Here is a 15,331-nt window from a genome sequence, read left to right on the forward strand (position 1 = left end):
GTAGTTGTAATCACAGGAATCCTTAAATATCCCTGGGGCATTAACACCTATGCTACTTACTAGAGTTATTAAACCTAATTGGTTTATGATTGAGATCACTATTTTCCTGGCACTCCTGAACACCATAATTTTCTTATGCATAGCCAAAACAGAGTTACATACAGAAAAGGTTTTCTGTTCTTTTGTAGCCAGATATCACTGACCTTTCTGGTTGCACAAAATATTCTTCCAAAGTGAACCTTTTTTTTGTTGGTGTGTTTGCATGGAAAACAAGGTGAAGGAAAATTGACAGCATGATTAATGGATGGCTATCCTAGTTTCATGGAGGCTCTCATTATGCTCTAGGCTCTGTAGAAAAACTTGGGATGTCTGTCCACACCCGAAAGGTTAAAATAGTTCTGAATAGTTTTAATTGACTATTACATTTAAATAATCAACCTACAATCTCTTCCGGACAATGAAGAAATAAAGGTTGTGCTATGTATATTACCAGTACCTGTGATATTATTTATTACTTCAAATATACATTCTCACTAATTTAAAAAGATTTTCATCATCAGAAGAGCTGGCATTGGATCTTACTTTCTAAACCACTATTTTGCTATTGAAAGTTAATAATGAAATCCTGGTACATAACATACAGACATCATCTCCCAGAGAGAAATTAAAGATAAAAATATATTTTTCTGACACATCTACACTGAGGAGGAGCTCCAGTAACTAGGTAGTTTCATTGACTATGGCTTCTTATGACCAAAGGCTTCTTGCACATCCTTGACAAAATGGAAGCAGACTTTAAAAGATGGCCAGTGGATATCCGTGGGATCTTCATAAAAAATTAAAATCAGGCTCATGATATAGTTTCCACTGGAGTCTATGAATGTAAGGGTAAGGGGTTATTGCTTGGGTGTGCATTCATCGCTGGTCTTTATTACTGAGAAAAAAAAAAAAAAAGTTAAGACTGTAAAGAAGAGACAACACATTGCATTTTTGAAGATTTCTTATTTTAGGTCACATAAAATGCTCATTTGTATTTGACATCATAAAATTAAGAGACCAAAATGAAAATATTTTGCTAAAATTATAGGAAAATAAACACTGCTTCTATGATTCTCCAGAGTGCACGAAACCCGTAATGTTATTGGTCATTTTGTGAGAGCACTACGTTTAACATTGGACAGTAAATTGCAGTTTACAAACAGTTTTCCAATTTGCTTTCATAATGTAACACTTTTCCAAGCTGCTCTACTCCACTGGGCATCCCTGTTTTGGATTATTTGTTCATTAGGTAACTCATGGATTCCTGCCAGTCCACTGGCCTCCCTGGAACCAGTCGTGTTTGCTAACCCTGTGCCTTTGTCTGTTTACAACCCTTTTAGCATTGTATTGTTTGAAAATTCAGCGTGATCTGACCTCTTATTCTAAATCAGCTGAACAAACAGGAACAAATTTGACACTTCCCTTGAGGAGACAAAACAAAACAAAACAAAACAAAGGCCAACAACCAGAAAATATATTGTTACATAATATGTAATAATTGCATCTATATGAACCTCAGATTGTGATATTATTGTTTAACAGTCACACACATAAGAAAATCAATTTCAATACTCAGTTGGGTATATTTTTATTCTGCAACAAAGCAAGATGAAGAGAAAGTTGGTCTGACAAAGACATGTCAGCCCAGAAAATGGTTCTGCTAGAGTAATCTCAACTTGTCACTGAGCTTGAAGTAGAAAACTGGCCTTAAAGCAAGCTTTTTAGCTAAGGTATATTGATTCATCATTACATGCTGCATGTTTCCAAGCTTCTGTGTTACACTGCAGAGCATCAGCAACAAAGCTGTATTAAATTTTATATAAATATCAAAAACTGCAGAGCTTCCCCAAGTAATTTATAATCCATAATAATGATAAATGCAATAGAGAAAACTCACTTCTTATAAATACTTAAGTCCTTTGTGAAATTTGCAGACTCTAGAATATCTGTTTCATCTGAATTTCCCTTTACTCCACTATGTTTTCTTTTATCTACAGATCACTATCCTCATTTTTTCTCATACCATACGTTGTCCACTACATTCTTCTTGCTTCTCTCTATCATGATTTGCATTGCCTACATGGTTCACTTCTAATTGTTCTTAATATCAGCAATCTCATTTCTTGCCTTGCTTCTGCCTGGCAACAGACCCCCACCTTTACCACTGTTGATCTAATTACTTCTTCTAGATTGGCATTTAGGAGAAATATTCATGTCTTTAGCAAGATCGATTAACAGCACACCTCAGAGAGCAGTGCTACTGCTAAAGGGGAGAACAATTAGTAGCTTATATAAATGGACAACTTCTGACATGATTAAAGTGATCTGTATAACTGTCACACTAAGTGAATGCTTTTAAAAGGCCTTTGTTCCTTTCCAGAAATGCAAAGCCACAGAAGAAAGTACCGTAGTTAACAAAACTGATATTGATATTCAAGAACTGGGCAGATTTCCTATGCTGTAGAAACTGAATTGTTTAATTCTTCTGTTTTTCCTTGTTTTGTATTTAAAATGTCGAAGGAGAATGTCCTTAGCATGATGACTTGGAGTGGGACAGTTCAGAGGAAATCCCCAATTAAAACAATGATTCATTGGTGATGAGTCAGTTAGAATTTGTCCCAGCATTAGGCCAGTGCAGGGCAGATGGCAAGCCTGCTGGTTTGTGTGGTGAAGAGCCAAAATACAGTCCCAGATATTTCAAGCAATTAAAGAAGCCAAAGTAATTTTCATAAGAAAAAAAGATTTTGCTATGAGCCAGCCATGGTTTTTCATTGTCATTATATATACATATGAAGTGACAATATACATATAATATAATCATATAATATATATATATATATATATATATATTTATGTAAATTTCCTCCAAGGATTTTCAATTAAAAACTTTTTTTTTTTAATTAATTTATTTATTTTAGCAAAGGACAAAACTATGAAGAACTTTCCTAATGGTAGTTTAGTGTAAACCAGATGCAAGCAGGTGAATGTGAAACTTGAAGGCTGAAACAAATGCTTAGGGTTTTTGTTTGGTCCCTGTTTCCACTCCCATCCATGGAAGAGATCCATGGATGAAGTAGAAGCAATATTCAGCAATCCAGGGAAGATCTGAATATAGAGATTATAAATGCAAAATATTTCTGCATCCGACAGGAATGACATTGAGGATATAGGATCTATGGAGGAAATAGGTCATTGAGGTGTATTTTGATCAAAAACCAACCAACCAACCAAACAAAAAAACCTCAGTGTACACACTAAGTGTGTAGAAAAAACTCTACCTTTAGTTTTCAGTAAGCTCAATAGAAATGGAAAACCTTCTTCCATTAACCTAGGTACCCAATTCATTATTTGCAGCATGGAGTTATCTCTAGAAAGAAAACTCATTGTTCTGAGGTAAAATATTTGTGATTTATGTGTTTATTTTCTGTGCATCAGTTCATGGCAGATATTTTTAACACTGCTTCAAGAGTTCTGGACACAAAATTTTATAGTATCTTCTGCCTAAATGGTAACTAAATGTTAAGGGTCTTGTAGCTCTTTGGTAGGAAAGCTGTCATACATATGAAGTCATATTTGGACTACTGGGCATATGATTAAACAACATCAGTAATCCCTGTCTCTTACTTTATCTCTTTCTCGTCCTTTCCTTCCTCTGACTCTGAAAAAAAATTGTATACACATTTGTGTAGTCAAGGAGAAATTCAAGCCAGAAGCTTGTAAGCTGCTTGTTCAGCTATGTTGTACCCATAGTTTAAATAACAAAAGCTGTGTATGAGGCCTTGGTTAGATCCTGCAAAACCTTTACCACACTAGTAAGCCATAGCACTTTCACACACCAAGTTGCATTTTCTGCTTTTGCTACAAGCTCAGGCAAAAGCAGCTGGAATGAGGAAGGGGGAGTTATGAGATATCAGTAAATTTCAGTGTTATCCAGTGTGCCAGCTAATTCTAGCTGTAGTCAGTGTTCATTCAAGCACAGTCAGCTGATCTACACTATTGCCATGTACTAGTGGTAGGAACAGTGAGATCTTTTGAGGTAGAGGTAGCTGGAATAGGCAATCCTTGTATGCAGATGGCTGGGTAAACATTTAGACAGGGAAACAGTGAGCCATATTTACAAATATATCAAAGAATCTGTGCTTTCATCTAGCAGTCTCAAAGAAAACATTATTTTAGCAACATGAAGAAGAGGGTCCCTCATAAGAAAAACAAATTCCTACCACTCTTGACACATTACACCAAGAATCAAATTTATGGAAGCAAATTCATTCCTTAAAATTGATAATGATTTCTTTTTCCATGGACAGAAGAGTCCAGATTCAGTATCCAAGTGCCCTGCTAAATGTTATTGAGGAGATTGCTTCAAAAAAAAAAAAAAAAAAAAAAAAAAAAAAGTAAAGCCCCGTTGTGATTCCCCACTTCTCATGCTTCTCCCAGTTCTCTCCTTTGGGCAGCATAACCTGTTTTGTTCCATGATTTGTTCTTGAGTACTTAAAGCAATTGGGCAACAAGGTGAATGTGCCTTAGGCTAACTGCATTCATCTTGGGACCATGGTCTGCTGGCCTAACTTATCTTGTATACTACAGTTTAAACAGATGCTGGACTGAGATTCTCAGCCACAACACAGAGGTTTCTTATTGCATTCTCTTGTTTGCCCTTCCACGTGGCTGGTTCATCTGGCTGTTAATCAAGATATCATCCTTTAAGGGACAAAAAAAATAATTATTTTGTTATCACAAGAAACCTAGTGCGGAAATGCTGTTCTTTTCATGACTTTACATAATAGTTTGAAATATGTTCCTAAGTATTTGGAGTCATCTAACTCCTCTTCTGAGAGCCAGGTCAGGTCTGTGTCATTTCAATTACCATTTTGAAAGTTTCTTATAATAGTGTTGTTTTTTGTTTTTTTTTTGTTTTTTTTTTTTTTTTGTCTGTTTGTTTGTTTGTTTGTTTTCCTCAGTGCTAGAATGCAGTGCATGAAAATATATAGGATTTTTTGAGTTGATTAGAAGTACAGTATAGATGGATAAAAGAAAGCAGAATTCATGGATGCCTCTTTGCCTTTCTATTGCAATGCCTTACATTTTTTTCATGATTTTTTTAATGTGAAATTATGAAGAAAACATTTATATTACGGTTTTAAGTGAAATATGCTCCCCAAAATGTTAAATTTATTTAAATTGAAGAACAGGTAGGGACTTATGAAAAGAAAACTGTAGTCTCAATTCAAATACATCTCCAAGTTCTAAACTCAACTACTCAACTATTTCCCCCCCCCCCCCAAAAAAAAAATAAATGTTATTGATGATTCGTATTACAGTAGCATTGTCACCTACTTCTTATATGGCAAAACATGATGTATAGCCAGTATATATACAGAAGCTGAGAAGCTTGCTGTTTCTGGCTGTTTACATTCTCAGGGTATGCTTGAAATACAGTTCAAAGGTATATCTGTAGTTCACACACTTAAGTTGATTTTAAGTGGTCTAGGTCAAGCTTAGAAAATAATGCAAATGACCTACCAAAGACATTGGGTAAATTGTATAGTTAAATGCCTTGTCCTGGACTGCTGTTGGGAATCTGTCAGTATCTGATCTGTATAGGCTAATGCAAATTAGGCAAATTTTCCTTGAAAAAGACTGAATTGGCTCTCCAAACAACTTTTATGCACCATAAAATATAATTTATATTAAAGTCATGAAGCCACACATGATATGAAGTTGCAGGCTTTATTCAGTTCCAGTCCTGAAAATCCCCTCCAGCTTGAAAGTTTCCTGCTTAAAAATTCCCTTCTTGCTAGAAGCTAGATACAACTTATATATGCATGCTATATATATTAACAGATCCTCAAAACACAAAGGCTAGAAGGAAAGAAAAGATCAACAAAGAACTGATGTATACATCAGTGATTTCAACTCATTAACAAAGTCAAGTACTAAATCCAGGTATTCTGAATCTTACACCTGCAGTCTGTGTATTCAAGAAGGGAGTTTAGTTATACCCGTGAGTGGTTTCTCAAGAACGTTTTATGAATAGAATTTGAAATAAGTACCCCAAGGTATAGCTTTAGTTCTTGTGTAATGAAAAGAAACAGAAGTTATCCAGCTACTGAACAGACACAACATGTCTGAAGAAAGTTCATAATTAAAGATCAGAAGCCAAACTTGTATTTTGGCCTCCTAGAGATTTATTGAGTGATCTTGACAAGTTGCAGTTGTCTGTCTCCTGGTCCAGATACATGACTGTCCACAAGCACGTACGGAGAGTACTTCCTAAATGCAGTGGTGTCTGTGGAATGCATCTTTTATCTTGGAAGTCTCAACATACTTTCAGCAGCAAATCCGCACCTGTTTGCCTTCCTTGTTCATTCCTATCACTGCTTCAAAGGATCTTGCGCTTCTAAAGTGACCGCCTGTTTGCGGTGCTGTCTGTGTCCTCATGCAACTCCCAGTGAGTGCCGTGACAGAGGGTTACCAGCTGCTGCCACACACATGGCAATACAGACTTGAGGTGCAAAGACAAGGTGTCTTCTTACAGAGACATGCATCGCCACGTGGGAATGGGTTTGAGCATGATAGGGAGCTTAACTTGCATGGTAACTCATCACACTTATCAGTTGATTTTGTGATATTGTTGTCTGCTCTTTTTATTTTGCTCACTTCTTTCACAGATGAGCCACTTTCTTCTTGTATATTTTTATTTGTTCTCCCAAACAGGAATTATTCAGGATAAGCACACAACTTTTGCAGCACAGATCTCAGTACACTCATTGCTTGACAGGTAGCCTGATACTTCAGAAGGGAGAAAGCAAGTAAGTAAATGCATTAGCAAACACAGAGCCCCAAGAGAATGAAAATACAATCTGTTAGGACATTATATGAGATGATCTTGAGGTCTCTTCCAACCTAGAAATTCTGTGATTCTGTGATTCTGTGAAGTGGACCAAATGAACTGACTTGACATACCAACTGCTGCCTCGCAAAGTATAAGGTAAAAATATAAGGGTAACCACAGGTTACCCAAAACAGGCATACAGCTCCAGACAGGAACCTGAGTGTCTCCTGCTCATTATAGTTCTCCCAGTTTTAGGACTTTTAAGGGTAAGGAGAAATTATTATTATTATTTATTATTATTATCATTTAGTATAGATGTGGCCTTTAGATGTGGCCTTTAGATGTGGCCTTTAGATGTGGCTAAGGTCAACAATTTGGCTTTCATGAAAAATTACTTTTATACAGAATGAATAGGTTTTTGATAAAACATATCAATGTTGATGAAAAAGTTAGTGTCCTTTTTAACTAATTTTCACTTAAATATGAATCACTATTTTAAACTTAAAAGATAAAACTTAACCACAAAAGAGCTGAAGTTAAGCAAAATGCTTTAGACTTATGCTTAAGTCAAATGATCCATAATAAAGTATTTTCAAAATTCTTTTTTTGTGAAATAATTCTAAATTATGGTTTTTCAGTACCAGATGATGGCCTTTTAGTACTAATTTTAATTAATTATTTTTTTTTTTAATTGCTATTATTTCTTTTTAAGGAAGTCCTTTTTTTTCTTGTTTCTTTTTTCTTTTTTCTTAATGTTGGTTCTCAAGAGTAGCTGAGGCAACACCCACATAATCTAAATCTTTACTTGGGTTTTGACTTTTTTTTTTTTGTTTTGAACCAGCATAGCAAACTGAAGAAAGTTCAAATGCTTCAACTTTTCATTGATAGACCTTACATTTAAGCTTTGTGTCATTTGTTGCTGCCTTCAAGGTCAAAGCATACAGAGAACTGTGGAGAGTCAGCTAATGACCTGTCCCCAGCCAAACACTCTCTGACTTTTCCCCTTGTACTCCTTCTCCATACTGCATCCCCCTCAAACTCTGCTCCCATATAGTACCATGAGGAAGGACTGACAAACTGAACCAGGACTGCAGTGAGGAGGAGGAGGAGGATGGCACCTCAAGGCCAAAAGTGCATAGCATTCCTGAGCTTGAATTTATGATGGTGGGCAAAGGAAGCCATGTTTCCTAGGGTATTCTAGCCACCTCCTGCCAGCCATACCCCCATCTCTACTCCCAAGAGTGGTCATGCATCTCCACTCAAAAATCCCTGACTTTCCTCTGGGTCTTGTTCCAAAGTTATTGAGCTGCTGCCCAGAGCAGAGGTGATAAGAAAAAAGTCTTTCAGAAGCGGTCAACATGTTGTGAACTATCTGTAATGTCAGAGGTAACTGGCTGGTGGGAGAATGGAAATTTAGAAAGATGTGTATAGATGAAACTGAAAACAACTGTTCATAAAGACATGCTCTCTCTAAAAAGACGTATATCATCAAAGAGTATGTAAAGAAGCATAGCTCATATTCAAGGTACACTTGCTAGCATGCACACACATACAGAGTATGTATATATGCATATATGTGCATATCATCAGAAGCTACTTCTCAGTTGTGCCTATCGAAATGGTGTCTGTGGTGGAAGCAAACCATCTGCTTCACTACACTTCTATTTTTAAGATCTGCAGTATGGCAGTGTAACACATGCAATGTCACTTCAAGCCCTCCTCCCCCAGATGAACTCCAATATGTCACTAGGTTGTCCTACCAGCTTTACGTTTTCTCTGTAAACAGAAACCCTATCTTCCTGCAGACTGAGTCAGCAGCTGTACTGGAGCAAGACCTATCTTTAAGACTTACAGAATGTGTAATTTGATGTCGAAAACCCCACAGGAGGGTATTTGCCACCTGACTCTGGAATGGACAGCAGTCGTTAAATGGGAGCTTCTACAAGGCTGTCTCCACATACATGGATGAAAAACTTCTGTAGCATTTGCTTTTCCAAGTCTGGAAGTAAACCCTCCATTTTAAACTATTTTTCTGTGAGTTCTGACCCTGAACTTTTCACCTGCTTGCATGCCATTTTAAGACTGATGTTCAATATGCATATCAGGTTTGAATATCTGATGTGCAATGTTCCTATCATATTTGCTACCAATTTGGGGATTTAGACTTAAATCCCATTCTGGTGTCAAGGAAACATATATATATATATATATCAATTCAAATCTGACTGAAAAATCTTTGTGTTGTAAAAATAAAAACCTGACAGGAGCATGAGAAGACCTAAAGAGGTATTATGAAACAGCACGTTGTCACAGAGCTGCTTGCATTCTGCATCACTTTAGAACTTCTGCACAGATTCTAGTGCCTTCCTGCTGGCACGGCTTATCTGTATTCCCTTCTAGCATTATCATTTAGTATACTCAAAAAATAACCCACTGAAAATGGTTCTAGTTGACACCATGGGAGGGCAAAAATGCTTGTGCTAGAAACTGCTACAAGTATTTTACAGTTGTGGGACACTTAATGAGTATACCTGGGTGAACCCTATTGAATTTTGATGGAAAGGATGAGTTGCATGTTGGCTTTCACCATAAAGGCTGATGAAATGGAAATAAAATTAAGGAGATGACACAAATTTCCCAAGGCTGGTCATAATGTCATTGCTGACACTGCTCTCTACTTTATTCTTAAGAAAAAAGGTTTATCTCCCTATATATATTGCCTTTCATTTCTTGAAGGGTTAAGCTCACATACCAATAAGTGAGTTCTTCAGAAAAACAAACAAAACAAACAAACAAGCAAACAAAACCACAACACCGTATCACAAGTTATGTTGTGTGGGAAACTAGACAAAATGGAATTAGCAATGTTCTCCACATCAACAGCGCACAACATGATCTTGTTAAAGAATTATACTGCCTCATAATCCTCAAACAAATGACATTATGCTATAATGGATTGTTTTTTACTTCCCAAGCAGAAGATGGTAGGTTTGTTTTTCCCATTAAACTTAATTTTCATTTCAGGCACAAGATAAATGATACATTGATGTATTTACTTATCCTTTTCTTGAAGTTTACAGCTGGGAAAAGGAAACTTATTTTTTGTCTATTGGTGTAAACAAAGCTGACTCTCCTGATTCATAATTTTATATATATATATATATATATATATATATATATATTTTTTTTTCTGCTGCTCTGAGTCTGAGTATTGATGGAAGAAACTGATGGTTAATCAAATGCACTTGCCACTCTTGATAGCAAACAAGAATGAATTGTTAAATAGACCATTTATTTCATCTTCTCCTCACAAATAGGAAAAAAAATACTCCTAAAATAATTATAACTAATAACTTCCAGGTTCTTGCATTTCTCTGTTGCAGGAAATACTGACTGGGAGAGGGCATTCTGACTGAATTTAGTCATCTAGCCTGCAGAACATCTCCTTAACGCATATATATAACTGATAATGGTGATGTGAAGAAGGTTTCAAGTCAATTGAAAATTTTATATCATTTTCTTGTTTTTCACTATTCTTATTCAATGCTTCCATCTTTAAATTAAACATTTACAGAGGAAAAGCACAAATATATCTTAAAAAAAAAAGGAAGAAAAAAAAGTGAAAGAAATCATTCTTGTTTAAAAATACATGTATATATATATATTTAAACCAGACTTGTTTAACAGATGTTAACACATCTAAATAACGTTGATCTCCTTGAGAATATATTTCTTAGATACAGAATTAAAAGTCTGAAAAACATGTCAAATACTTAAAAATCTTTAGATACTTTTGGCCCCTAGCTATTAGCTACTAATAACTCCTTTGCTGCATTGGATTGAGAAGGAAGTAATCTCACTGCAAATTAAAAAGCCTTAAAAGCAAATACAAATATATAAGAGCTCATTTTATTTCTGAATTTCCCGGGCCTATCCTGTCTTGTTGCCACACTCCTCAGTTTCTTTTCACTGTGACAATGTTTTCTGCTAAATTGAAAATAAATTAATAATTGTGCAGTAGCAAGGATCTTGTCATGCTAATTTTTCTTATTGTGGTCATGTTTTCTTTATGGTAGCTCAGTAAAATATGATCTCCCAAAACACTGCCATCAGCAGCCAATTTGGAACAAAGTTCAGTCTCAAAAAAAGAAAAAGAAAAAAAAAATTAACAGAATTTGAAAGATGGTTATATCTTCCATGATGGATCCCACTTTGACATTTTTAGTGAATTAAAATAGGAATATCAAGGGTGTGTCGTACTGTTTCTTGTTTTTATCTTTCCACCCAGTGGAAGTACAGTCCACCATTGTAGACTATACCATTATTCTTCCCTGAGAAATGGTGAAGGGAATATTCCATTGTGACCTATAAAGACCATCATAATTTGCATAACACTGAAGTGAATTTATTTTTTCCTCTGCTGAAGACTACAAATTTTGCAGGAGAATGAAGTATAGAAATGTGCATATTTTCCAGAGGGTGCAGATACCATGAAGACAGAAGAGCTTGTACTTACTCTTTCTCATCAACACATACATACATGGGATAAAGGCCAGATTCTGAATCTGACTGAATTTCCCTTTTTCCTCAAAATCAGAATCTTCCTCAGCCTTTCACATGGATCAGGCAGATGATGACACCATGTACTTTGGATTAATCCTTTAATTTGCCACCTTTACTCTATCTTTGAGTAGCAGTATTAGAAGTAGCAGTTTTGCCTCCTGTGTCCACACCTCCAGCATATCTGTTTCATGGCTGAGCAGGCCTGGCAACACAGTGTAAAGACAACAGCTCCATATGATTCTGCTCAAAACTATTACTAAGATACCAAGAAGAAATGGGATGATATATAGATAACAGACATTGTATGGGAATTCTGCAATATATTTACCTAAACACACTAAACATTTCCCAAACACTGGGTTGGTGTAAACAGATTAGTTACAAGATGTCTGAAGGAACAATATTTTTGCAGCAAAAGTAGCAGAGGTAAAGGAATAAACAGCTAAAAAAAGTACCCATGAAAAGCTTCAAATAAACAGGAGGGGTGTTTGTTGAGTATGCTCTCACTATAAAAACTGTCACAGAAAAAAGAAAAAAAAAAAAAGACCGTCTGCTCACAGGTGCAGGAAAATGCATTCATTGTGAAGCTAAGGATTTCTGTACTGAATGGGAAACTCAAATTAAAAGAGATACAGCTTACTGAACCACATGTCCTCTCTCCTACCCCTAGAATTTTTTGCCTTGCAGGATGGGTAATCCAGTCACTATTTTCTGTCAGACAGCCACTTCACCTCAAAGTGGTTGCTGTATGTCAGCAATCCTTAGAGAAGCCTGAAGCCTGGTGAAATCCAAAGCCATATAGAGCTACAGTAATATTTCTTCCTACAGTTCCTAGTGACTGTTTCCTAACATTCTCTGTAAGGTTAGAACAACCCCTCCCCCCCCCCCCAAAAAAAAAAACAAAACAAAAATAAACAAGCAAAAAAAAAAACACCAGATTGCATTGATTGCATTATCCTTAGACTCTAAGAAATTTTTTGGCAATCAGGCTGAGAAGATGACCCAGATCTGGTTAAGGGCACTGAGGCTCTGGATTGAACACAGAATGAAAGTTAGACACCTCAAAATAAAGTTCACTCTAAGGTGGAATTTGCTTACAACTAGAAAATAGAGAAAGCTGATCCCTCCTCAGAAAATAAGCACCTCATTCAGAGATGCAGGAAGTGACTGCCTATTCCAGTCACATCCTTTCTAGAGAGTAGGCAGGAGCACAGCTGTTCATTCAAAGAACCAGGAAGCAATTGTTCACTTACAGAGATATAGCCGATGGACACAATTCTGTCTTTCTAGTAGTAGATTCAGGGGGAGAGTACTCATTCAGGACTGGGAGACTTCAACCAGGTTTACACTGCAAAGCAAAATAGGGAAGGAGACTGTTCTCTGCCTCTGAAGCCAACAGACAGAGACTGATCCTGTCAATATAACATATTGTACTGGATCACTCTATGTTGTGGAATAAGAGGTGGAGGTTGTACTGGGTCTGGCTGAGATGGAGTTAACTTTCCCTGCAGCAGCCCATACAGTGCTGTACTCTGCACCTGTAGCTAGAACAGCACTGGTATCACACCACTGTTGTGTCTATTGCAGAGCAATACTGGCACTGCATCAGGACTCCCTCCAAGTCCCCCAGAGCCAGTAGGCTGGGGGTGCGCAAGAGGTGAGGAAGGAACATCACCAGGACAGCTGACCTAAACCAACCAAAGGGATATTCCATACCTTATGATGTCACACTCAGCAATAAAAGGTGGAAAAAAGAAGAAGAGGGAAGGCGTAGGCTCTTGTGAAAACATCTGTTGTCCTCCCGAACAACAGCTATGTGTGTTGCAGTCCTGCTTCAAGGACGTGGTCAAACATCACTCACTGGTGGGAAGTAGAGAGTAATTTCTTTCCTCTGTAATTCCACATGGCTTTTGCTTGTTTATTTATTTATTTATTTATTTATTTATTTATTTATTTTTATTATTTTATTTGTTTTGTTTTGTTTTCCTCTTCACATTTAGTTAAATTTTTAATTAAAAATAAGCTTCCCTTAATAATTATTTTTTATTTAATTAAAGTATCCTTATCTCAACCGGTGAGTTGTTTCTTTCATTTTCTTCTTCCCCTTGTCTTCTGAGGGAGAGCAAGAGAGCGGTTGTGGTGGAGTTCAGCTGCCTAGCAAGGTAAAACCATCACACATATCTATTGCTCTTCATATCTCTTTGGCCCACAAAGGACACTAAAGCCCTAAATGGAGTTTCTTTCTTCCTTCCTTCCTTCCTTCCTTCCTTCCTTCCTTCCTTCCTTCCTTCCTTCCTTCCTTCCTTCCTTCCTTCCTTCCTTCCTTCCTTCCTTCCTTCCTTCCTTCCTTCCTTCCTTCCTTCCTTCCTTCCTTCCTTCCTTCCTTCCTTCCTTCCTTCCTTCCTTCCTTCCTCCTTTTCTTTCTTCCTTGACAATCTCAACTGCAAGCAAAAGTAAGAGGATATTCTCCACCTCTCCTGCACACCCACCTGATAAGTGGAGAACATGGAGTTAAGAGTGCATGGCTGGATCTAAGTATCTATGCTGGAGGAAGGGTGCTGGGGTTCCCATTTCCTCCCCATAGGATCATGTGTCTTGCAGCAAACAGCTGAGGATAAACTCCAAAACTGCATGACTAGGTTCCTGTCTGAGGAAAGCATTGGGCTTACATTTGGTGACTCACTTGTCAGCCTTTTAGAAAAGAGAATTAGGGGGTCTGTTTGTATGTGTGTATATGTCAGGTGTACATGTGTGTCCCAACTCCAAAACTTTTGAAGAGATGCTGATTTTGGTTTTGGATGCATTTTCCAAGGAGCTTAGCACTGTCAGCCTGGGCATATTTGAAGCCCATCTACTGGATTGAAAACCGTAGAAAACTTAAACAAAATAATGACTAGTAGTTATATTCCAACAGTGCTTCAGGGAACATTGACTGAACTGCGCTAGCTGGGGCAGTCAGTACATACATGGAGAAGAGTCCCTAAAGGAGTTAAAAGTCAAACACAGAGGTTTTTACTGAGCAAGGGTGTTCCAGGATCAGAAAGTGGCTGTTTTTCTATTATTATTTTTGCCCTCAGTTTCATCTCTGGTCTGTTCCAGATCTTCTGACTTGCCCTGTCTTTTGCATATTGATGCTGAAACAGGGCAGCCTTGGGTGTAAAAACCACAAAAGAGGCAAAATCACTTTCACCATTGATCAGGTATAAAACATGATTTTTCAGCTCTCTATTCCAATCAATACCTGTTGTGCCCTTTCTGGGAGTAATGTAGTTTAGGATTCTTAGAAGGCTGACTTTTGAATATGGATCTCTTTAACTCCTTTCCTCTGCAGATTAATTTTGTTGTGTCAATATTTATGTTATAATCTTGGAAAACTCTATGTTTGCCTTTGGGAACTTACCCAGGATTTGATTGTCTGGTTGAAAGCAGTCTGTTTAGTGTATGTAAAAGATTTTTCAGGTCAGGCAGAAAAGAAGTAGGTCAGATCTTATATTCCCAAATTTTGATCTGACGGATGGGAAAACAAAAATAAAACGGCATCACATGACTTAATGCTTATTCTTTGAGACTATTTTTCTACTAGAGTTAGTCTGAGGACACTCAGACAAATCTGTATACACAGATACCAGGGCAATGACTAATAGGCAAGCTCAGTTACATGAAAATAGGCACATCAGATGCATTAACAGCTATGTGAACCAGGTATTCATTTATTCTTACTTTCCTTTGTTTGCCTTGAAACTATAGCACAGGCAGGAACAGTAGAAGATAGAACAAATTTGTCTTATATTCAGCTAATAGCGTATGGAGTTGTTATCTGCACACCTCATTACTATGTCTTACCAGTCTTGGGCCAAGATGTATATCTGCTGTCATTTTTTTTTTAAATGCTTG

The sequence above is a fragment of the Anas platyrhynchos genome, chromosome 1 (assembly GCF_047663525.1).
Source record: "Anas platyrhynchos isolate ZD024472 breed Pekin duck chromosome 1, IASCAAS_PekinDuck_T2T, whole genome shotgun sequence".
Lineage (NCBI taxonomy): Eukaryota > Metazoa > Chordata > Aves > Anseriformes > Anatidae > Anas > Anas platyrhynchos.